We start from the raw sequence: 25,876 nt of genomic DNA, 5'->3' as shown, positions 1-25,876 counted from the left end.
TGTAATGCAATGAAATGTCTCAGACATTGTCAGTACAACAGTTGCGTGTATCATTACACAATGATAGATAGAACTTCAAATGCAATTCAAACATGTAGTGAATACTCGCTTAATAAATACACAGTACGAAAAACATTTCAGTTAACGTCAAACAGTGCCAAATTATACTTATAAAAGAAAAGGACAATGCTCTACAATATAAGGTCATCAAGAACTAAGCCACGAATGAGTCTCGAATAGCATAAAATGACATATAACATAAATTCTCATAGAATTCAGTGTTTAAGTATTTAGGCAAAATGTACAACAACATAGCGAAACCATAGTTAGTTCTGCATCGTGGTAACATATAAGTATGTCGTTTTCTAGTTTCACATGGCGTAATATGTGGGGTAAGCTTTTCTATGTGATTAAGGAAGGGATCATTTTTTGCTATCGTTTTTTTTTTGTAAAAACAGGCGAAACCTGTATTCAAACAATTTATTTACACCAATAATTTTATATTTCAGGCGTAGGGGACGTGTAGGGGCATCATACGAGATATCAGCAATTATCCGGAGCATTTTTTTCTGAAGAACAAATAATTTCTGAATATTCGAAGCAGTGGTGTTACCCCACGCTAGAAAACAGTAATTTAGGTACGAGTAAAAGAAAGCGTAATATAAACTTAGCTTACTCTTGACGGGTAAACTATGTCTGTTGCGTGAAAAAAAATCCAACAAATCTCGAAAGAGTATTTAGTGAGCTATTTCAGCGCATGCGCCGGATGGTCCCAACTTCAAAGGAATTCATATGCTGCTCTCGGCGCCTGGCCCCCTGCTTACGAACCGAAGCTGGTCTCGCAGGGCGGCGCTGGAAAGCAAGATCTTCCATCGCTCTCTAAGGGGTTGGATGGGATGGGGGATCATACTGGGGTTTGGGCTGGTGTTGTTGGCTAAACCTGCATTCTCCTGTCATGTGTTGGAGTGTTCCTGGCTCCTGACACACGGGGCACTCGTGCTCGCACAAGCTCGGGTATATGCGGTTTAAGATTCGGGGGTGGGGGGTACGACTTTGGATCCGCCTATATGCTGCCTGCTGCTTCCTCATTGACTTGTGGCGTGGCTCGGAGAAGCGCTGTCTCTCGTTTCTGTAATACTCCACTATGTATTGTACGTCACCAGTGGCTGGCTCATTGCGTTATCCTGCTCCGTCTACGCGGCTGTGGCCCGGTGTGACAGCGCTCGGGCCTGCTGGTGGGAAAACTGCACGTTCGCTGCAAGTTTTACAAAGCAAAGATGCAATGCCAAAGCACAGATCTTATATGTATCATGGTTCATCAAACAGAGTTATAGCTGTGTTGAACCACGCCATCGGCTTCATACGAGAGGTTAACGTACAAATTGCATAGTAGACTTTAAATGCGTGAGAATAATGCCGGTGGTTGACGCAAATATTCGTAACGATTGACGCTTAGATAGTGAGGTGTGGCACTGGGTTGAACGTACACGAGCACGACAACCAAGCAGATAGAAGGTTTTCCAATCCGCGCTGGCAATTCACGAACGCCGCTGCTCTTCGCGAATAGCTCACAACACGTACGCCTACTGTAGCCGATGGTACACGTCGCATATTAGCGCAGCCAAGAGCAATATTTGCATAGTGTAGTTTCTGCTGCACCCAAAGGTTACACAGTGGTTCCCCGACGGCCTTGTATGTACTGACATCGTGTATTTTTTTCGGAGAACGAGCTGAAGCTTTCAAAATTGTTCCACTGCACGCGACGGCAGCACATTCAAGCAGCGCCTTTGAGAGGAGACCACTCCAGATAAATCTCTTATTACAAAGTTTCGGAAAACTTCCCATCCAAACGTGAAGACTATATTTCCTTGTCCTGCTCTGGAACATCAAGCGCCACTTGGTGGCCTCATGCATGTGTGGATGCACACGTGATTTATCAGTGTCGACTGTTCCAAGAAGCTCGGAACACAAAGAGCACTGAAACAGCTCACATTAGTGGATGCGCAGGAGATCCTTTAGTGCAGGCATGAAATGGCATGTCTCCTGTGTAAGTGGACACGTGATTCTTTAGTGTGGACTTGTTTGAGAAGCTCCAAGGGCATTGAAATGGCATCTCACCTGTGTGGATGTGCACGTGATTTTTCAGTGAAGGCTTGTCTGAGAAACTCTCTGAGGGCTTGAAGGGCACAGAAATGCCCTTTCGCCTGCGCGGTTGCGCAGGTGTCGGTTTAGATTACAAGTTCGTGAGAACATCTGAGGGCACGCAGGGAACTGAAATGGCGTCTCGCCTGTGTGGACGCGCACGTGATTGCTCAGTGTGAATTTGTTATCAAGTGCTCTCAAGCGTGTAGTTGTGCTGGCTTGAAAGTTGCGCCAAAGCACATCAGAAAAAAATTTGCGCTTTCCCATAGTTATGCAAGTAGTTCTTTGTGCAGCTAGACATTAGTTTCATCTTCATCCCTTGTAGAAAAAGCCTGAAAGGCAGCTACAGGTTATCAAAGTAATCTGTTATGTTGGAGATGGCGCCGCTTTACGCTCTTGCTGCAGCCCTGACTGGCTTCCTGCGGCAGCAGACCTTGCCGCAAGAGCCCGCGCCGCAGTGATTTGTATTGCATGGTTTATGCGTTTTTTTATGTATTGTTGAGTTTCTATGTTAGCCTTTGTACATGTGTTTTGCCCGTAATGAGCAGTTGACGGTGTAATTTTCGTAGTGTTCATTTTTAAGTTGTCACGTCACATTGTTTTTGGTATGTTGAATTTTAGTTTAATTTAACAATTTTTGCTTGATGTTTCACTTGCGGTAAAGAGTGTGCCCTAGAAAATATTGTATTGAAAGTATATTTAGAATATGTGAATGGGCGCGTCATCGTACATGTTTGAGGACGAGTGCTCGGGTACACAACAATCGAGAGTCCGAGGGTACAAACACGATATTACAACAATATCGCAATTTCAGCCTTTTAGCGCTAATTGCACACTGTTACGTAAGCAGCTCTATGTCTCAGTGCATCATTTCCGTTCCAAAATTCATTTCGAAGCCTTTTTAGTTGTCATACCTGAACTAAAAGGCCTCAAATCGTCCGATTTTGACGAAATTTGCCAGAAGGTGGCTGCGAGATACTCAGATCCCACGAACCCCATACGATCTGAAGTCACCAAACGCCTTGTTCTTAAAGAGGGAAGCCTAAATTTGTTCAATGCAAACAAGCGAATATATACCATCCCGCCACACTATCTAATATTTAATGTATTACTGCGGAATAGACGAATCGAGTATTTCCCAGACGTTATTAAGGTAAAATTATTAAGTGTTTCTCTTTGGTGTCCCTTTAAGATGCACTGATGGGCCAGTTGATTATTTATAACTCAGTTCTTAGCACAGCAATAGAAAAAAAACACTGCAAAAATAAGGACACACACGAAGCGTTACTTTTCTGTGCCTCATTTTTTGTGTCCGAATGTTTTCAAGTATGCTGCTTATGACTAAGTTATATTTAAAAGCAATAAGAAAACTGTTAGCAGAAATGCGCAGAAATGTATTGAAGTGTGTTGGGTAATTAACGGATAAAAGACAATTACTAAACCTTTACTTTTTGCCTTAGTAGAAGCGTTTTCAAATCTCTCAAATATTCCCCGCGGCTCTGAAAAAAGCGAAGGTGGTAGCAATTCTATTTTGGGAGATGATGATGAATGGTGTTTAATGGCGCAAGGGCCAGGTATGGCCAAAGAGCGCCAGGACAGTGGTTATGAACTGACAATGGACCAATGAATTGCGAAAGGTGTGTCGTGGCTGTAAAAGGGCCTAAAAACAGATCGCTGTAAAATGCGTAAAAATATATGTAATAAAATTATGGCATTGGCTAATGAGGTGCACTATGATAATGAAAGAACAAATTTCACGATGATGATGATAAACGAAAATATATAAGCGAAAAGCAGTACTGCTTTGACAGACCCTTTGAACACGTAAGGGCCTGGAGGCACGTGCTATGCAAAACTACTGTCGCGGCGACATCCTCTGAGGAGTGGATGCGCTACGAGACTATTGGGCAAATAACATGCAGTATAACATCGCTCAGAAAATCCAAAACAGCTTTGGTGTTAAAGAGAGGTTCGTCACCAAGAAACATAGCGGGGTGGAGAGGTAGACGCTACTGGTACGCTAGAGGAAAGTGTCTTTTTCTCTCTCTTTCGGCTTCCCTGCACTCCACGAGCACGTGGAGAACGGTAAGCCTCTCTCCACATCTACCACAGGTTGGCGGGTCATTTCCAGTCAAGAGAAAATTGTGGGTGCCGAATGTATGTCCTATTCTCAGACGAGAGAATAGGACATTAGTTCTTCGAATTTTCGTAACGGGACGCCAGGGACCTATCTGTGGCTTAACTAAGTGGAGCTTGTTGTTCGTTTCGGCATCCCACAAGCGCTGCCAGTGGCTTCGAATTTTCTTTCTCAAGTAGGGCTTGAGATCTGTGGCAGGGATAGAAGCGGTAGGGTTAAGGGCTCGCGATGTAGTTGATGTGGCCATTTGATCAGCCAGAACATTGCCCTCGATGCCTCGATGGCCAGGCACCCAGCACAAAACAATATGCTGGTTAGACAGGTATGCCTTGCACAGAGCAGAATATAGTTCAATAAGTACAGGGTTTTTGTGTCTATGTAGAGTCATGACGGCTTTTACGACGCTTAGGGAGTCTGTAAATATTATTGATCTTTTGAGTTTGGATTTTCCTATACTCTTCACAGCCGATAAAAGTGCATAGGCCTCAGCCGTAAAAATGCTTGTTTCCGGGTGCAGTACATCGGACTCGGAGAACGATGGGCCGACTACTGCATAAGATACCCCTGCATGTGACTTGGAAGCGTCAGTGTAAAACTGAGTGCAGGACGAGTACTTAAACTGGATTTCTAGAAAATGCATCCGGATATGTGCTTCTGGAGCATCTTTTGTGACCTCTACAAACGAAGTATCACACTCTTTGAGTTGCCACTGCCACGGTGGCACTGGCTTTGCTGGGGCCATCAGGGTATTTTCAAGTAGTGGGATGTCCATTTCTTCACTAATTTTTCTTACACGTAGTGAAAAGGGTTCTCTTGCTGTCGGCCGGTTATTGAAGAGTGTGGAACTGGTCATATCATTTACGGTTGAGAAGGACGGATGTTCCGGGTTCGAATTTACTTTCAGGAAATAGGTGAGGCTTAAGGATAAACGTTGTATATCAAGCGACCACATGTCCGCCTCTACATACAGGCTTGCCACAGGACTTGTCCTGAAGGCACCAGTGGCTAGGCGGATGCCTAGATGGTGTACAGGATCCAGCATCCTTAGGGCGCTTGGAGTAGCGGAATGGTACACTATGGCGCCGTAATCTAATCTTGTAAGTATGAGGCTCTTGTACAAATTTAAAAGACACTGTGTGTCACTACCCCAAGCGGTGCGTGACAACACTTTTAGAATATTCATTGTTTTCATACACTTGTTTCTTAGATACCGTATGTGTGCCACAAATGTAAGCTTCGTATCTAGAATCATACCTAAAAATTTATGTTCTGTTTTTACGTGCACGCGTTCTCCCTGCAACTCAATGTCAGGATCGGGGTGCAGACCCCTCTTTCTGGAGAACAGGACGCAGGTGGTCTTTTGTGGGTTAAGGCTAAATCCATTCTCGTCTGCCCACTTAGACACCTTGTTCAGACCAAGCTGAATCTGCCGCTCACAGACTGCGAGATTGCACGAGGCGAAACCTATCTGTACATCATCGACGTATGCAGAATAAAACATGTTTCTTGTGATATACAGACGCAAAGAACTCATTTTTACAATAAAGAGAGTGCAACTGAGCACCCCGCCCTGTGGCACTCCAGTTTCCTGCACAAATGGTCTTGATACAGCATTTCCCACACGAACACGGAATGTGCGATTAGATAAGTAACTTTCTATGACATTTAACATGTTACCACGTATACCAACGTGTGAGAGGTCTCTAAGTATTCCAAACCGCCACGTGGTATCGTAGGCTTTTTCCATATCAAGGAATACAGACAGAAAGAACTGCTTATGGACAAAAGCTTCACGAATTTGCGTTTCAATACGTATCAAATGGTCGGCGGTGGATCGACCCTCTCGAAACCCGCATTGGTACGGGTCAAGCAGTTTGTTTGATTCGAGGAAATGGATTAGTCGGCGGTTTATCAATTTTTCGAACAGTTTGAAGGGACAGCTTGTTAGTGCTATAGGTCGGTAACTCGAAACAGACGATGGGTCCTTGCCCTGCTTCAGTATAGGGACGACAATGGCCTCTTTCCAGGCGGCGGGGATCTTGCCGGAGGACCATATAGCATTGTAAAGGCAGAGGAGAGTTTTCTTTGTTTCATGGGGAAGGTGTTTTAGCATTTGATAAACTATGCGGTCAGAGCCTGGGGCAGACTTGTTGCAACAACTAAGCGATGCATATAGCTCAGCGATGCAAAATGGCTGGTTGTATGCCTCGTCTCCGGTGCATTTTCTTTCTATTTTCTGTTTTTCTATTGTAGCCTTGTGTTTTTTAAATGTTGGCGAATAATGGGATGAGCTTGCCACATGTTCAAAATGTGCTCCCAGGCAGTTAGCTTGGTCTTCCAGACTGTCGCCTTGTGTGTTACCAACGGGAGTGAATAAGTTTGTAGCCCGTTTATCTTATTAACTTTCTTCCAGACTCTGCCCTCGTCTGTATATGAGTTGATGTCTGATAAAAACTTCTCCCAACTCTCTCTCCTGGCCTGTCGGCGCGTTCTTCGGCCCTCCGATTTAATTTTCTTAAAATTGACAAGATTCTCCGCAGTTGGGGAGTCGCGTAGCAACCCCCACGCCTTGTTCTGCTTCCTACGAGCGTTCCGACATTCGTCGTTCCACCATGGGACACGGCGTTTGCAAGTCGCACCACTTATTTCAGGTATACATTCAGAAGCGGCATCAATTATAAAAGATGTAAGATACTCGACGGCAGCATCAATTCCCAGCGAAGATATGTCAGACCACGAGATACTACTTGTAAGACTTTGGAATTTCTCCCAATCTGCCATATCCACCTTCCAGCGAGGTGCCTGTGGTGGAGGTTCGTTTTGTAGTGGCGATCTCAGCAGTATCGGGAAGTGGTCACTCCCGTAAGGATTTTTTATAACCTCCCATTTAAGTTCACCAAATATGGACGGGGAGGCTACACTAAGATCAATGGAAGAAAATGTTTTGTTTGCGAGATTGTAGTAGGTGGGTTCCTTCTTATTCAGGAGACACGCACCAGAAGAGAAAAGAAATTGTTCGATTAGGCGTCCTCGCACATCGATGCGCGTGTCGCCCCACAAGCTGCTGTGTGCATTGAAATCGCCAAGAACGAGGTAAGGTTCTGGTAATTCATCTATAAATGACTGAAATTCATGCTTGTGTAAAGGGTAATGTGGGGGTATGTAGAGCGAGCAAATGGTTATCAGCTTACCCAGAAGTACAGCACGAACGGCTACTGCCTCAAGTGCCGTATTGAGTGGAAGTTGCTGACAGGCTACACTTCTGTCGAGTATGATGGCCACACCACCAGATGATGCGGCAGAATCCTCGCGGTCTCTTCGGAAAACAATATTCTGACGTAGGAAGTTGGTGTTTCTGGAGTTTAGGTGTGTTTCTTGAACACACAGCACCTTTGGATTAAATTTATTGATAAGTTCTTGGATGTCGTCTAGGTTGTGGATTAGTCCTCTAACATTCCACTGCATTATTGTGTTCATGTTGGAGGAAAATAAAAGGCGCTGTGTGTCTCAAAAGGGAGGAGAGTGACTTTACTTTACAAGGCCTTTGTCAGGCCCTGTAATTGGTGTTTTGTCTTTTTTGGAGCGGTCGAGAGAACCTCGCCGCTCCTTCGACGCTACCTGCGCCGTTTGGATTGGACTGGTGTCCATAGCCTCTTGCGAGGCACTGAACACCCGCTCCAGAGAGCGATGTGTGCGTCGCGTAGACTTCGTCTCGAGCGACGAAGTCTTCGTCCCCACCGTACCGGAGGTCGACAGGCCTCCTGTGGCCTCTGCGGTGGCCTGGCTGCTGCCGGAGCTTGTAGAGGCCACTGGTGTGGACACTTTGAGAGATGGCAGGGCAGCGTTGGCTGCTCCCACCTTAGGGGCGGGTGGCGTTAGCCTCGGCACGCTAGGCGTGGTCCGGGCTACCGCCAGAGGCCGTTGTGGTGCCGCCCCCCGTTGCACCACTTCGGCGAAAGATGTTTTAAGCAAGAACAACGAGGAGATACGTTGACGTGCTTCGCGGAATGTGATATTCTCCTTCACTTTTACAGTAATTATTTCTTTTTCTTTCTTCCAGGCTGGACAAGCTCTGGAGTATGCCGGGTGACTGCCGTCGCAGTTCGCACAATGTACCTCGTCATTTTTGCAATCGTCAGAAGAGTGACCAGTTGTGCCGCACTTTGCGCACATAAGCTGCCCTCGGCAGCTTTGAGATGCGTGACCAAATCTTTGGCATTTGAAGCAACGTCGCGGGTTCGGAATATAAGGTCGAACATGAAGTTTTACATAGCCGGTTTCAAGAGTCTCGGGTAATGTGGTTGAACTGAAAGTGAGTATTAAATGCTTTGTTGGGATTTCGTTGTCATTCCTTCTGATTGTGATGCGCTGCACGTGGATTACGCCTTGGTCCTTCCATCCATCCAGGAGTTCTTCTTCATTCAGTGTCATTAAGTCTTCATCTGATACTACGCCTTTGACTGTGTTCATAGTTCGATGCGCGCTCACAGAAACAGGGATATTACCAAAGGCTACGAGGTGTGCTAGTCTGTTGTATTGTTCCTTGTCTTTTAGTTCCAGGAGCAAATCTCCACTTGCCATCTTTGTTACCTTATAACCGGTTCCAATGGTCTCTCTTAGGCACTTGGCCACAAGAAATGGTGAAATTGTTCTAGCTTTTGTAGATGATTGTTCGCAGTGGAGGACGTGGAATTTCGGGAAACGTTCGTTGTGTTTGTTCAAGAATAGTGATGTCGCATCCGTGCGTACCCTTTTCGAGGCACGATCGGTTGAGAAAGGGTTCGGGGATCCCATGGAAAGAAACTACTTGTTCGGCAACGGCGTCTGCCACCCACCACGGAGCCCAACAAGGGGACGTGGCAGAACATAAGACAAGTCTGCACAGCGCCAGCAGTATGCCATTGCTATAACCCAATATGGTATACCCAAGGTAGGACAGCCACACCAGGTTAACCCTTGCCGCCAGGAAAAGTCGAAGTGAATGGAAAAGATGAGAGGACAGGACAGATTAAAAGTGGAAGGGAAAGACGAAGATGATGGTAGAGAGAGATAGGAAAAGACGACTACCGGTTTCCCCCGGGCGGGTCAGTCCGGGGGTGCCGTCTATGTGAAGCAGAGGCCAAAGGGGTGTGTTGCCTCCGCCGAGGGGCCTTAAAGGTCCAAACACCCGGCTTTGGCTCAACCCCCAGGATCCCCTTTTCCCCAGGCACGGCTAAGCCACGCACGGTTAAACGTTGGAGGGTCCGACCCCCATGTGCTCGGGTCCGTGGTGTCGCAACACACCAAACGCCTGCTTTCGCAGACGCCCCTGCGGGGTATTTTGGGAGAGAATGGGAGCCTTGTTTTAAGTGACATGTATCGAAAGCATCACAAGCGTATTATACAAACCCACCCCAATGTCATTAAAGAGCTCATGCTGCCACAAAGTTGACATTCTGAGGGAAAAGGGAGCATATTATACATGATGCGTGGGCGACGTTTTGAGAGCATCAGTTAATCAGATCCTTTATAAAAGCTTTACACAGTAGGACTCAAAATGCACATTATATACACTAGTTCCACAATAATTTCAATTGCTGAACAAAATTTCTCTTAACTGCATTGAATGGCACAAACGACCTGACAATTGCCATCACATAAGTTATCTCAAAGCATTCAGCACAATAAATGCTAATAAACTGAAAGATTACATAATCTTAGTGCAAGCCTTGAAATATCAATCATTAACTGTGCCCATTCAGAAGTCTTGTTTGGTGCACTGAAACAGACTTACACAACTGATTTCGTAATTAGCAGCCAAATACTTGAATGCATGAAAGAAGTGCTTATACGCATATATGAGTATCAGAGATTAAGCTTAGCAAAAATTGGGAGCGGGCTTGTTGGTAATCCATGAGTGGTGTTGAAGTACGACATTGACAAGGGGGACAGAGAATTGAACATACGCTAATTACCAAAGCATCTTATTTGAAGAATTACCACGTATGTATATACTGGGGTTCCACGAAAAAAAAGCTAAGAAAAACATGAAAACCAAGAAATAATGAAAAGTTTCAAAACTCAGTACCACTGTGCTACAACTATACTCCGGAAAGTCAATCCTTTTGGCAAAAGATGCACCGACGCGACATTTACAATTTTTTCTGCTTCAACAATTACTCGTTTGCACTGGCTTGGGGACCTGTACAAGCTTTTTGAAAGTATGAAAACCACTCAAACAGCGTTTCATATCACTGGATGCGCTGGCAAACCTTTAGTGCAAACTTTCGCGAGAAGCTTCGAAGGCATGCAGGGTACTGCAATGACATCTCACCTGTCTCATCTTAACACAGGTATCAGTTCACGGTACTCATTTCTGGGCTGTAAGATCATGCAGGGCAATGAAATGGCCTCATGCATGTGTGGATGCACACGTGATTTATCAGTGTCGACTGTTCCAAGAAGCTCGGAACACAAAGAGCACTGAAACAGCTTCTCACATTAGTGGATGCGCAGGAGATACTTTAGTGCAGGCATGAAATGGCATGTCTCCTGTGTAAGTAGACACGTGATTCTTTAGTGTGGACTTGTTCGAGAAGCTCCAAGGGCATTGAAATGGCATCTCACCTGTGTGGATGTGCACGTGATTTTTCAGTGAAGGCTTGTCTGAGAAAACTCTCTGAGGGCTTGAAGGGCACAGAAATGCCCTTTCGCCTGCGCGGTTGCGCAGGTGTCGGTTTAGATTACAAGTTCGTGAGAACATCTGAGGGCACGCAGGGCACTGAAATGGCGTCTCGCCTGTGTGGACGCGCACGTGATTGCTCAGTGTGGATTTGTCATCAACTGCTCTCAAGCGTGTAGTTGTGCTGGCTTGGAAGTTGCGACAAAATCACATCAGAAAAAAATGAGCGCTTTCCCATAGTTGAGCAAGTAGTTCTTTATGCAGCTAGACATTAGTTTCATCTTCATCCCTTGTAGAAAAAGCCTGAAAGGCAGCTACAGTTTATCAAAGTAATCTGTTATCTTGGAGATGGCGCCACTTTAGGCTCTTCTGCAGCCCTGACTGGCTTCCTGCGGCAGCAGACCTTGCCGCAAGAGCCCGCGCCGCAGTGATTTGTATTGCATGGTTTATGCGTTTTTTATATATTGTTGAGTTTCTATGTTAGCCTTTGTACATGTGTTTTGCCCGTAATGAGCAGTTGACGGTGTAATTTTCGTAGTGTTCATTTTTAAGTTGTCACGTCGCATTGTTTTTGGTATGTTGTATTTTAGTTTATTTTAACAGTTTTTGCTTGATGTTTCGCTTGCGGTAAAAGAGTGTGCCCTAGAAAATATTTTATTGAAAGTGTATTTAGAATATGTGAATGGGCGCGTCATCGTACATGTTTGAGGACGAGTGCCCGGGTACCGAACAATCGAGAGTCCGAGGGTACAAACACGATATTACAACAATATCGCAATTTCAGCCTTTTAGCGCTAATTGCGCACTGTTCCGTAAGCAGCTCTATATCTGAGTGCATCATTTCCGTTCCAAAATTCATTTCGAAGCCTTTTTAGTTGTCATATCTGCACTAAAAGGCCTCAAATCGTCTGATTTTGACGAAATTTGCCAGAAGGTGGCTGCGAGATACTCAGATCCCACGAACCCCATACGATCTGAAGTCGCCAAACGCCTTCTTCTTAAAGAGGGAAGCCTAAATTTGTTCAATGCAAACAAGCGAATATATACCATCCCGCCACAGTATCTAATATTTAATGTATTACTGCGGAATAGACGAATCGAGTATTTCCCAGACGTTATTAAGGTAAAATTATTAAGTGTTTCTCTTTGGTGTCCCTTTAAGATGCACTGATGGGCCAGTTGATTATTTATAACTCAGTTCTTAGCACAGCAATAGAAAAAAAACACTGCAAAAATAAGGACACACACGAAGCGTTACTTTTCTGTGCCTCATTTTTTGTGTCCGAATGTTTTCAAGTATGCTGCTTATGACTAAGTTATATTTAAAAGCAATAAGAAAACTGTTAGCAGAAATGCGCAGAAATGTATTGAAGTGTGTTGGGTAATTAACGGATAAAAGACAATTACTAAACCTTTACTTTTTGCCTTAGTAGAAGCGTTTTCAAATCTCTCAAATATTCCCCGCGGCTCTGAAAAAGCGAAGGTGGTAGCAATTCTATTTTGGGAGATGATGATGAATGGTGTTTAATGGCGCAAGGGCCAGGTATGGCCAAAGAGCGCCAGGACAGTGGTTATGAACTGACAATGGACCAATGAATTGCGAAAGGTGTGTCGTGGCTGTAAAAGGGCCTAAAAACAGATCGCTGTAAAATGCGTAAAAATATATGTAATAAAATTATGGCATTGGCTAATGAGGTGCACTATGATAATGAAAGAACAAATTTCACGATGATGATGATAAACGAAAATATATAAGCGAAAAGCAGTACTGCTTTGACAGACCCTTTGAACACGTAAGGGCCTGGAGGCACGTGCTATGCAAAACTACTGTCGCGGCGGCATCCTCTGAGGAGTGGATGCGCTACGAGACTATTGGGCAAATAACATGCAGTATAACATCGCTCAGAAAATCCAAAACAGCTTTGGTGTTAAAGAGAGGTTCGTCACCAAGAAACATAGCGGGGTGGAGAGGTAGACGGTACTGGTACGCTAGAGGAAAGTGTCTTTTTCTCTCTCTTTCGGCTTCCCTGCACTCCAACGAGCACGTGGAGAACGGTAAGCCTCTCTCCACATCTACCACAGGTTGGAGGGTCATTTCCAGTCAAGAGAAAATTGTGGGTGCCGAATGTATGTCCTATTCTCAGACGAGAGAATAGGACATTAGTTCTTCGAATTTTCGTAACGGGACGCCAGGGACCTATCTGTGGCTTAACTAAGTGGAGCTTGTTGTTCGTTTCGGCATCCCACAAGCGCTGCCAGTGGCTTCGAATTTTCTTTCTCAAGTAGGGCTTGAGATCTGTGGCAGGGATAGAAGCGGTAGGGTTAAGGGCTCGCGATGTAGTTGATGTGGCCATTTGATCAGCCAGAACATTGCCCTCGATGCCTCGATGGCCAGGCACCCAGCACAAAATAATATGCTGGTTAGACAGGTATGCCTTGCACAGAGCAGAATATAGTTCAATAAGTACAGGGTTTTTGTGTCTATGTAGAGTCATGACGGCTTTTACGACGCTTAGGGAGTCTGTAAATATTATTGATCTTTTGAGTTTGGATTTTCCTATACTCTTCACAGCCGATAAAAGTGCATAGGCCTCAGCCGTAAAAATGCTTGTTTCCGGGTGCAGTACATCGGACTCGGAGAACGATGGGCCGACTACTGCATAAGATACCCCTGCATGTGACTTGGAAGCGTCAGTGTAAAACTGAGTGCAGGACGAGTACTTAAACTGGATTTCTAGAAAATGCATCCGGATATGTGCTTCTGGAGCATCTTTTGTGACCTCTACAAACGAAGTATCACACTCTTATGAGTTGCCACTGCCACGGTGGCACTGGCTTTGCTGGGGCCATCAGGGTATTTTCAAGTAGTGGGATGTCCATTTCTTCACTAATTTTTCTTACACGTAGTGAAAGGGTTCTCTTGCTGTCGGCCGGTTATTGAAGAGTGTGGAACTGGTCATATCATTTACGGTTGAGAAGGACGGATGTTCCGGGTTCGAATTTACTTTCAGGAAATAGGTGAGGCTTAAGGATAAACGTTGTATATCAAGCGACCACATGTCCGCCTCTACATACAGGCTTGCCACAGGACTTGTCCTGAAGGCACCAGAGGCTAGGCGGATGCCTAGATGGTGTACAGGATCCAGCATCCTTAGGGCGCTTGGAGTAGCGGAATGGTACACTATGGCGCCGTAATCTAATCTTGTAGTATGAGGCTCTTGTACAAATTTAAAAGACACTGTGTGTCACTACCCCAAGCGGTGCGTGACAACACTTTTAGAATATTCATTGTTTTCATACACTTGTTTCTTAGATACCGTATGTGTGCCACAAATGTAAGCTTCGTATCTAGAATCATACCTAAAAATTTATGTTCTGTTTTTACGTGCACGCGTTCTCCCTGCAACTCAATGTCAGGATCGGGGTGCAGACCCCTCTTTCTGGAGAACAGGACGCAGGTGGTCTTTTGTGGGTTAAGGCTAAATCCATTCTCGTCTGCCCACTTAGACACCTTGTTCAGACCAAGCTGAATCTGCCGCTCACAGACTGCGAGATTGCACGAGGCGAAGCCTATCTGTACATCATCGACGTATGCAGAATAAAACATGTTTCTTGGGATATACAGACGCAAAGAACTCATTTTTACAATAAAGAGAGTGCAACTGAGCACCCCGCCCTGTGGCACTCCAGTTTCCTGCACAAATGGTCTTGATACAGCATTTCCCACACGAACACAGAATGTGCGATTAGATAAGTAACTTTCTATGACATTTAACATGTTACCACGTATACCAACGTGTGAGAGGTCTCTAAGTATTCCAAACCGCCACGTGGTATCGTAGGCTTTTTCCATATCAAGGAATACAGACAGAAAGAACTGCTTATGGACAAAAGCTTCACGAATTTGCGTTTCAATACGTATCAAATGGTCGGCGGTGGATCGACCCTCTCGAAACCCGCATTGGTACGGGTCAAGCAGTTTGTTTGATTCGAGGAAATGGATTAGTCGGCGGTTTATCAATTTTTCGAACAGTTTGAAGGGACAGCTTGTTAGTGCTATAGGTCGGTAACTCGAAACAGACGATGGGTCCTTGCCCTGCTTCAGTATAGGGACGACAATGGCCTCTTTCCAGGCGGCGGGGATCTTGCCGGAGGACCATATAGCATTGTAAAGGCAGAGGAGAGTTTTCTTTGTTTCATGGGGAAGGTGTTTTAGCATTTGATAAACTATGCGGTCAGAGCCTGGGGCAGACTTGTTGCAACAACTAAGCGATGCATATAGCTCAGCGATGCAAAATGGCTGGTTGTATGCCTCGTCTCCGGTGCATTTTCTTTCTATTTTCTGTTTTTCTATTGTAGCCTTGTGTTTTTTAAATGTTGGCGAATAATGGGATGAGCTTGCCACATGTTCAAAATGTGCTCCCAGGCAGTTAGCTTGGTCTTCCAGACTGTCGCCTTGTGTGTTACCAACGGGAGTGAATAAGTTTGTAGCCCGTTTATCTTATTAACTTTCTTCCAGACTCTGCCCTCGTCTGTATATGAGTTGATGTCTGATAAAAACTTCTCCCAACTCTCTCTCCTGGCCTGTCGGCGCGTTCTTCGGCCCTCCGATTTAATTTTCTTAAAATTGACAAGATTCTCCGCAGTTGGGGAGTCGCGTAGCAACCCCCACGCCTTGTTCTGCTTCCTACGAGCGTTCCGACATTCGTCGTTCCACCATGGGACACGGCGTTTGCAAGTCGCACCACTTATTTCAGGTATACATTCAGAAGCGGCATCAATTATAAAAGATGTAAGATACTCGACGGCAGCATCAATTCCCAGCGAAGATATGTCAGACCACGAGATACTACTTGTAAGACTTTGGAATTTCTCCCAATCTGCCATATCCACCTTCCAGCGAGGTGCCTGTGGTGGAGGTTCGTTTTGTAGTGGCGATCTCAGCAGTATCGGGAAGTGGTCACTCCCGTAAGGATTTTTTATAACCTCCCATTTAAGTTCACCAAATATAGACGGGGAGGCTACACTAAGATCAATGGAAGAAAATGTTTTGTTTGCGAGATTGTAGTAGGTGGGTTCCTTCTTATTCAGTAGACACGCACCAGAAGAGAAAACAAATTGTTCGATTAGGCGTCCTCGCACATCGATAGCGCGTGTCGCCCCACAAGCTGCTGTGTGCATTGAAATCGCCAAGAACGAGGTAAGGTTCTGGTAATTCATCTATAAATGACTGAAATTCATGCTTGTGTAAAGGGTAATGTGGGGGTATGTAGAGCGAGCAAATGGTTATCAGCTTACCCAGAAGTACAGCACGAACGGCTACTGCCTCAAGTGCCGTATTGAGTGGAAGTTGCTGACAGGCTACACTTCTGTCGAGTATGATGGCCACACCACCAGATGATGCGGCAGAATCCTCGCGGTCTCTTCGGAAAACAATATTCTGACGTAGGAAGTTGGTGTTTCTGGAGTTTAGGTGTGTTTCTTGAACACACAGCACCTTTGGATTAAATTTATTGATAAGTTCTTGGATGTCGTCTAGGTTGTGGATTAGTCCTCTAACATTCCACTGCATTATTGTGTTCATGTTGGAGGAAAATAAAAGGCGCTGTGTGTCTCAAAAGGGAGGAGAGTGACTTTACTTTACAAGGCCTTTGTCAGGCCCTGTAATTGGTGTTTTGTCTTTTTTGGAGCGGTCGAGAGAACCTCGCCGCTCCTTCGACGCTACCTGCGCCGTTTGGATTGGACTGGTGTCCATAGCCTCTTGCGAGGCACTGAACACCCGCTCCAGAGAGCGATGTGTGCGTCGCGTAGACTTCGTCTCGAGCGACGAAGTCTTCGTCCCCACCGTACCGGAGGTCGACAGGCCTCCTGTGGCCTCTGCGGTGGCCTGGCTGCTGCCGGAGCTTGTAGAGGCCACTGGTGTGGACACTTTGAGAGATGGCAGGGCAGCGTTGGCTGCTCCCACCTTAGGGGCGGGTGGCGTTAGCCTCGGCACGCTAGGCGTGGTCCGGGCTACCGCCAGAGGCCGTTGTGGTGCCGCCCCCCGTTGCACCACTTCGGCGAAAGATGTTTTAAGCAAGAACAACGAGGATATACGTTGACGTGCTTCGCGGAATGTGATATTCTCCTTCACTTTTACAGTAATTATTTCTTTTTCTTTCTTCCAGGCTGGACAAGCTCTGGAGTATGCCGGGTGACTGCCGTCGCAGTTCGCACAATGTACCTCGTCATTTTTGCAATCGTCAGAAGAGTGACCAGTTGTGCCGCACTTTGCGCACATAAGCTGCCCTCGGCAGCTTTGAGATGCGTGACCAAATCTTTGGCATTTGAAGCAACGTCGCGGGTTCGGAATATAAGGTCGAACATGAAGTTTTACATAGCCGGTTTCAAGAGTCTCGGGTAATGTGGTTGAACTGAAAGTGAGTATTAAATGCTTTGTTGGGATTTCGTTGTCATTCCTTCTGATTGTGATGCGCTGCACGTGGATTACGCCTTGGTCCTTCCATCCATCCAGGAGTTCTTCTTCATTCAGTGTCATTAAGTCTTCATCTGATACTACGCCTTTGACTGTGTTCATAGTTCGATGCGCGCTCACAGAAACAGGGATATTACCAAAGGCTACGAGGTGTGCTAGTCTGTTGTATTGTTCCTTGTCTTTTAGTTCCAGGAGCAAATCTCCACTTGCCATCTTTGTTACCTTATAACCGGTTCCAATGGTCTCTCTTAGGCACTTGGCCACAAGAAATGGTGAAATTGTTCTAGCTTTTGTAGATGATTGTTCGCAGTGGAGGACGTGGAATTTCGGGAAACGTTCGTTGTGTTTGTTCAAGAATAGTGATGTCGCATCCGTGCGTACCCTTTTCGAGGCACGATCGGTTGAGAAAGGGTTCGGGGATCCCATGGAAAGAAACTACTTGTTCGGCAACGGCGTCTGCCACCCACCACGGAGCCCAACAAGGGGACGTGGCAGAACATAAGACAAGTCTGCACAGCGCCAGCAGTATGCCATTGCTATAACCCAATATGGTATACCCAAGGTAGGACAGCCACACCAGGTTAACCCTTGCCGCCAGGAAAAGTCGAAGTGAATGGAAAAGATGAGAGGACAGGACAGATTAAAAGTGGAAGGGAAAGACGAAGATGATGGTAGAGAGAGATAGGAAAAGACGACTACCGGTTTCCCCCGGGCGGGTCAGTCCGGGTGTGCCGTCTATGTGAAGCAGAGGCCAAAGGGGTGTGTTGCCTCCGCCGAGGGGCCTTAAAGGTCCAAACACCCGGCTTTGGCTCAACCCCCAGGATCCCCTTTTCCCCAGACACGGCTAAGCCACGCACGGTTAAACGTGGGAGGGTCCGACCCCCATGTGCTCGGGTCCGTGGTGTCGCAACACACCAAACGCCTGCTTTCGCAGACGCCCCTGCGGGGTATTTTGGGAGAGAATGGGAGCCTTGTTTTAAGTGACATGTATCGAAAGCATCACAAGCGTATTATACAAACCCACCCCAATGTCATTAAAGAGCTCATGCTGCCACAAAGTTGACATTCTGAGGGAAAAGGGAGCATATTATACATGATGCGTGGGCGACGTTTTGAGAGCATCAGTTAATCAGATCCTTTATAAAAGCTTTACACAGTAGGACTCAAAATGCACATTATATACACTAGTTCCACAATAATTTCAATTGCTGAACAAAATTTCTCTTAACTGCATTGAATGGCACAAACGACCTGACAAGTGCCATCACATAAGTTATCTCAAAGCATTCAGCACAATAAATGCTAATAAACTGAAAGATTACATAATCTTAGTGCAAGCCTTGAAATATCAATCATTAACTGTGCCCATTCAGAAGTCTTGTTTGGTGCACTGAAACAGACTTACACAACTGATTTCGTAATTAGCAGCCAAATACTTGAATGCATGAAAGAAGTGCTTATACGCATATATGAGTATCAGAGATTAAGCTTAGCAAAAATTGGGAGCGGGCTTGTTGGTAATCCATGAGTGGTGTTGAAGTACGACATTGACAAGGGGGACAGAGAATTGAACATACGCTAATTACCAAAGCATCTTATTTGAAGAATTACCACGTATGTATATACTGGGGTTCCACGAAAAAAAAGCTAAGAAAAACATGAAAACCAAGAAATAATGAAAAGTTTCAAAACTCAGTACCACTGTGCTACAACTATACTCCGGAAAGTCAATCCTTTTGGCAAAAGATGCACCGACGCGACATTTACCATTTTTTCTGCTTCAACAATTACTCGTTTGCACTGGCTTGGGGACCTGTACAAGCTTTTTGAAAGTATGAAAACCACTCAAACAGCGTTTCATATCACTGGATGCGCTGGCAAACCTTTAGTGCAAACTTTCGCGAGAAGCTTCGAAGGCATGCAGGGTACTGCAATGACATCTCACCTGTCTCATCTTAACACAGGTATCAGTTCACGGTACTCATTTCTGGGCTGTAAGATCATGCAGGGCAATGAAATGGCCTCATGCATGTGTGGATGCACACGTGATTTATCAGTGTCGACTGTTCCAAGAAGCTCGGAACACAAAGAGCACTGAAACAGCTTCTCACATTAGTGGATGCGCAGGAGATACTTTAGTGCAGGCATGAAATGGCATGTCTCCTGTGTAAGTAGACACGTGATTCTTTAGTGTGGACTTGTTCGAGAAGCTCCAAGGGCATTGAAATGGCATCTCACCTGTGTGGATGTGCACGTGATTTTTCAGTGAAGGCTTGTCTGAGAAACTCTCTGAGGGCTTGAAGGGCACAGAAATGCCCTTTCGCCTGCGCGGTTGCGCAGGTGTCGGTTTAGATTACAAGTTCGTGAGAACATCTGAGGGCACGCAGGGCACTGAAATGGCGTCTCGCCTGTGTGGACGCGCACGTGATTGCTCAGTGTGGATTTGTCATCAACTGCTCTCAAGCGTGTAGTTGTGCTGGCTTGGAAGTTGCGACAAAAGCACATCAGAAAAAAATGAGCGCTTTCCCATAGTTGAGCAAGTAGTTCTTTATGCAGCTAGACATTAGTTTCATCTTCATCCCTTGTAGAAAAAGCCTGAAAGGCAGCTACAGTTTATCAAAGTAATCTGTTATGTTGGAGATGGCGCCACTTTAGGCTCTTCTGCAGCCCTGACTGGCTTCCTGCGGCAGCAGACCTTGCCGCAAGAGCCCGCGCCGCAGTGATTTGTATTGCATGGTTTATGCGTTTTTTATATATTGTTGAGTTTCTATGTTAGCCTTTGTACATGTGTTTTGCCCGTAATGAGCAGTTGACGGTGTAATTTTCGTAGTGTTCATTTTTAAGTTGTCACGTCGCATTGTTTTTGGTATGTTGTATTTTAGTTTATTTTAACAGTTTTTGCTTGATGTTTCGCTTGCGGTAAAAGAGTGTGCCCTAGAAAATATTTTATTGAAAGTGTATTTAGAATATGTGAATGGGCGCGTCATCGTACATGTTTGAGGACGAGTGCCCGGGTACCGAACAATCGAGAGTCCGAGGGTACAAACACGATATTACAACAATATCGCAATTTCAGCCTTTTAGCGCTAATTGCGCACTGTTCCGTAAGCAGCTCTATATCTGAGTGCATCATTTCCGTTCCAAATTCATTTCGAAGCCTTTTTAGTTGTCATATCTGCACTAAAAGGCCTCAAATCGTCTGATTTTGACGAAATTTGCCAGAAGGTGGCTGCGAGATACTCAGATCCCACGAACCCCATACGATCTGAAGTCGCCAAACGCCTTCTTCTTAAAGAGGGAAGCCTAAATTTGTTCAATTAAAACAAGCGAATATATACCATCCCGCCACACTATCTAATATTTAATGTATTACTGCGGAATAAACGAATCGAGTATTTCCCAGACGTTATTAAGGTAAAATTATTAAGTGTTTCTCTTTGGTATCCCTTTAAGATGCACTGATGGGCCAGTTGATGATTTATAACGCAGTTCTTAGCACAGCAATTGAAAAAAAAACACTGCAAAAGTAAGGACACACACGAAGCGTTACTTTTCAGTGCCTGATTTTTGTGTCCGAATGTTTTCAAGTATGCTGCTTATGACTAAGTTATATTTAAAAGTAATAAGAAAACTGTTAGCAGAAATGCGCAGAAATGTATTGAAGTGTGTTGGGTAATTAACGGATAAAAGACAATTACTAAACCTTTACTTTTTGCCTTAGTAGAAGCGTTTTCAAATCTCTCAAATATTCCCTGCGGCTCTGAAAAAGCGAAGGTGGTAGCAATTCTATTTTGGGAGAGAATGGGAGCCTTGTTTTAAGTGACATGTATCGAAAGCATCACAAGCGTATTCTACAAACGCACCCCAATGTCATTAAAGAGCTCATGCTGCCACAAAGTTGACATTCTGAGGGAAAAGGGAGCATATTATACATGATGCGTGGGCGACGTTTTGAGAGCATCAGTTAATCAGATCCTTTATAAAAGCTTTACACAGTAGGACTCAAAATGCACATTATATACACTAGTTCCACAATAATTTCAATTGCTGAACAAAATTTCTCTTAACTGCATTGAATGGCACAAACGACCTGACAAGTGCCATCACATAAGTTATCTCAAAGCATTCAGCACAATAAATGCTAATAAACTGAAAGATTACATAGTCTTAGTGCAAGCCTTGAAATATCAACCATTAACTGTGCCTATTCAGAAGTCTTGTTTGGTGCACTGAAACAGACTTACACAACTGATTTCGTAATTAGCAGCCAAATACTTGAATGCATGAAAGAAGTGCTTATACGCATATATGATTATCAGAGATTAAGCTTAGCAAAAATTGGGAGCGGGCTTGTTGGTAATCCATGAGTGGTGTTGAAGTACGACATTGACAAGGGGGACAGGGAATTGAACATACGCTAATTACCAAAGCATCTTATTTGAAGAATTACCACGTATGTATATACTGGGGTTCCACGAAAAAAAAGCAAAGAAAAACATGAAAACCAAGAAATAATGAAAAGTTTCAAAACTCAGTACCACTGTGCTACAACTATACTCCGGAAAGTCAATCCTTTGGCAAAAGATGCACCGACGCGACATTTACAATTTTTTCTGCTTCAACAATTACTCGTTTGCACTGGCTTGGGGACCTGTACAAGCTTTTTGAAAGTATGAAAACCACTCAAACAGCGTTTCATATCACTGGATGCGCTGGCAAACCTTTAGTGCAAACTTTCGCGAGAAGCTTCGAAGGCATGCAGGGTACTGCAATGACATCTCACCTGTCTCATCTTAACACAGGTATCAGTTCACGGTACTCATTTCTGGGCTGTAAGATCATGCAGGGCAATGAAATGGCCTCATGCATGTGTGGATGCACACGTGATTCATCAGTGTCGACTGTTCGAAGAAGCTCGGAACACAAAGAGCACTGAAACAGCTTCTCACATTAGTGGATGCGCAGGAGATACTTTAGTGCAGGCATGAAATGGCATGTCTCCTGTGTAAGTAGACACGCGATTCTTTAGTGTGGACTTGTTCGAGAAGCTCCAAGGGCATTGAAATGGCATCTCACCTGTGTGGATGTGCACGTGATTTTTCAGTGAAGGCTTGTCTGAAAAACTCTCTGAGGGCTTGAAGGGCACAGAAATGCCCTTTCGCCTGCGCGGTTGCGCAGGTGTCGGTTTAGATTACAAGTTCGTGAGAACATCTGAGGGCACGCAGGGAACTGAAATGGCGTCTCGCCTGTGTGGACGCGCACGTGATTGCTCAGTGTGGATTTGTTATCAAGTACTCTCAAGCGTGTAGTTGTGCTGGCTTGGAAGTTGCGCCCAAGCACATCAGAAAAAAAATGAACGCTTTCCCATAGTTGAGCACGTAGTTCTTTATGCAGCTAGACATTAGTTTCATTTTCATCCCTTGTAGAAAAAGCCTGAAAGGCAGCTACAGTTTATCAAAGTAATCTGTTATGTTGGAGATGGCGCCGCTTTAAGCTCTTGCTGCAGCCCTGACTGGCTTCCTGCGGCAGCAGACCTTGCCGCAAGAGCCCGCGCCGCAGTGATTTGTATTGCATGGTTTATGCGTTTTTTATGTATTGTTGAGTTTCTATGTTAGCCTTTGTACATGTGTTTTGCCCGTAATGAGCAGTTGACGGTGTAATTTTCGTAGTGTTCATTTTTAAGTTGTCACGTCACATTGTTTTTGGTATGTTGAATTTTAGTTTAATTTAACAATTTTTGCTTGATGTTTCACTTGCGGTAAAAGAGTGTGCCCTAGAAAATATTGTATTGAAAGTATATTTAGAATATGTGAATGGGCGCGTCATCGTACATGTTTGAGGACGAGTGCTCGGGTACACAACAATCGAGAGTCCGAGGGTACAAACACGATATTACAACAATATCGCAATTTCAGCCTTTTAGCGCTAATTGCACACTGTTACGTAAGCAGCTCTATGTCTCAGTGCATCATTTCCGTTCCAAAATTCATTTCGAAGCCTTTTTAGTTGTCATACCTGAACTAAAAGGCCTCAAATCGTCCGATTTTGACGAAATTTGCCAGAAGGTGGCTGCGAGATACTCAGATCCCACGAACCCCATACGATCTGAAGTCACCAAACGCCTTGTTCTTAAAGAGGGAAGCCTAAATTTGTTCAATGCAAACAAGCGAATATATACCATCCCGCCACACTATCTAATATTTAATGTATTACTGCGGAATAGACGAATCGAGTATTTCCCAGACGTTATTAAGGTAAAATTATTAAGTGTTTCTCTTTGGTGTCCCTTTAAGATGCACTGATGGGCCAGTTGATGATTTATAACTCAGTTCTTAGCACAGCAATAGAAAAAAAAACACTGCAAAAATAAGGACACACACGAAGCGTTACTTTTCTGTGCCTCATTTTTTGTGTCCGAATGTTTTCAAGTATGCTGCTTATGACTAAGTTATATTTAAAAGCAATAAGAAAACTGTTAGCAGAAATGCGCAGAAATGTATTGAAGTGTGTTGGGTAATTAACGGATAAAAGACAATTACTAAACCTTTACTTTTTGCCTTAGTAGAAGCGTTTTCAAATCTCTCAAATATTCCCCGCGGCTCTGAAAAAAGCGAAGGTGGTAGCAATTCTATTTTGGGAGAGAATGGGAGCCTTGTTTTAAGTGACATGTATCGAAAGCATCACAAGCGTATTATACAAACCCACCCCAATGTCATTAAAGAGCTCATGCTGCCACAAAGTTGACATTCTGAGGGAAAATGGAGCATATTATACATGATGCGTGGGCGACGTTTTGAGAGCATCAGTTAATCAGATCCTTTATAAAAGCTTTACACAGTAGGACTCAAAATGCACATTATATACACTAGTTCCACAATAATTTCAATTGCTGAACAAAATTTCTCTTAACTGCATTGAATGGCACAAACGACCTGACAAGTGCCATCACATAAGTTATCTCAAATCATTCAGCACAGTAAATGCTAATAAACTGAAAGATTACATAGTCTTAGTGCAAGCCTTGAAATATCAACCATTAACTGTGCCCATTCAGAAGTCTTGTTTGGTGCACTGAAACAGACTTACACAACTGATTTCGTAATTAGCAGCCATATACTTGAATGCATGAAAGAAGTGCTTATACGCATATATGAGTATCAGAGATTAAGCTTAGCAAAAATTGGGAGCGGGCTTGTTGGTAATCCATGAGTGGTGTTGAAGTACGACATTGACAAGGGGGACAGGGAATTGAACATACGCTAATTACCAAAGCATCTTATTTGAAGAATTACCACGTATGTATATACTGGGGTTCCACGAAAAAAAAGCTAAGAAAAACTTGAAAACCAAGAAATAATGAAAAGTTTCAAAACTCAGTACCACTGTGCTACAACTATACTCCGGAAAGTCAATCCTTTGGCAAAAGATGCACCGACGCGACATTTACAATTTTTTCTGCTTCAACAATTACTCGTTTGCACTGGCTTGGGGACCTGTACAAGCTTTTTGAAAGTATGAAAACCACTCAAACAGCGTTTCATATCACTGGATGCGCTGGCAAACCTTTAGTGCAAACTTTCGCGAGAAGCTTCGAAGGCATGCAGGGTACTGCAATGACATCTCACCTGTCTCATCTTAACACAGGTATCAGTTCACGGTACTCATTTCTGGGCTGTAAGATCACGCAGGGCAATGAAATGGCATCATGCATGTGTGGATGCACACGTGATTCATCAGTGTCGACTGTTCCAAGAAGCTCGGAACACAAAGAGCACTGAAACAGCTTCTCACATTAGTGGATGCGCAGGAGATACTTTAGTGCAGGCATGAAATGGCATGTCTCCTGTGTAAGTAGACACGCGATTCTTTAGTGTGGACTTGTTCGAGAAGCTCCAAGGGCATTGAAATGGCATCTCACCTGTGTGGATGTGCACGTGATTTTTCAGTGAAGGCTTGTCTGAAAAACACTCTGAGGGCTTGAAGGGCACAGAAATGCCCTTTCGCCTGCGCGGTTGCGCAGGTGTCGGTTTAGATTACAAGTTCGTGAGAACATCTGAGGGCACGCAGGGAACTGAAATGGCGTCTCGCCTGTGTGGACGCGCACGTGATTGCTCAGTGTGGATTTGTTATCAAGTACTCTCAAGCGTGTAGTTGTGCTGGCTTGGAAGTTGCACCCAAGCACATCAGAAAAAAATGAACGCTTTCCCATAGTTGAGCAAGTAGTTCTTTATGCAGCTAGACATTAGTTTCATCTTCATCCCTTGTAGAAAAAGCCTGAAAGGCAGCTACAGTTTATCAAAGTAATCTGTTATGTTGGAGATGGCGCCGCTTTACGCTCTTGCTGCAGCCCTGACTGGCTTCCTGCGGCAGCAGACCTTGCCGCAAGAGCCCGCGCCGCAGTGATTTGTATTGCATGGTTTATGCGTTTTTTATGTATTGTTGAGTTCTATGTTAGCCTTTG

The 25,876-nt window shown here is 44.6% G+C and overlaps 1 pseudogene; it reads right to left on the bottom strand.

Annotated features, from left to right (window-relative positions):
• Window positions 1–214: 214 nt before the first annotated feature.
• On the bottom strand, window positions 215–3,141 carry LOC125943949 (uncharacterized; annotated as a pseudogene).
• Between the last annotated feature and the right edge of the window lie 22,735 nt (window positions 3,142–25,876).

The sequence above is a fragment of the Dermacentor silvarum genome, chromosome 3 (assembly GCF_013339745.2).
Source record: "Dermacentor silvarum isolate Dsil-2018 chromosome 3, BIME_Dsil_1.4, whole genome shotgun sequence".
Lineage (NCBI taxonomy): Eukaryota > Metazoa > Arthropoda > Arachnida > Ixodida > Ixodidae > Dermacentor > Dermacentor silvarum.
Note: the sequence above shows the minus strand (reverse complement) of the source record. Positions and strands in the feature narration are given on the sequence as shown.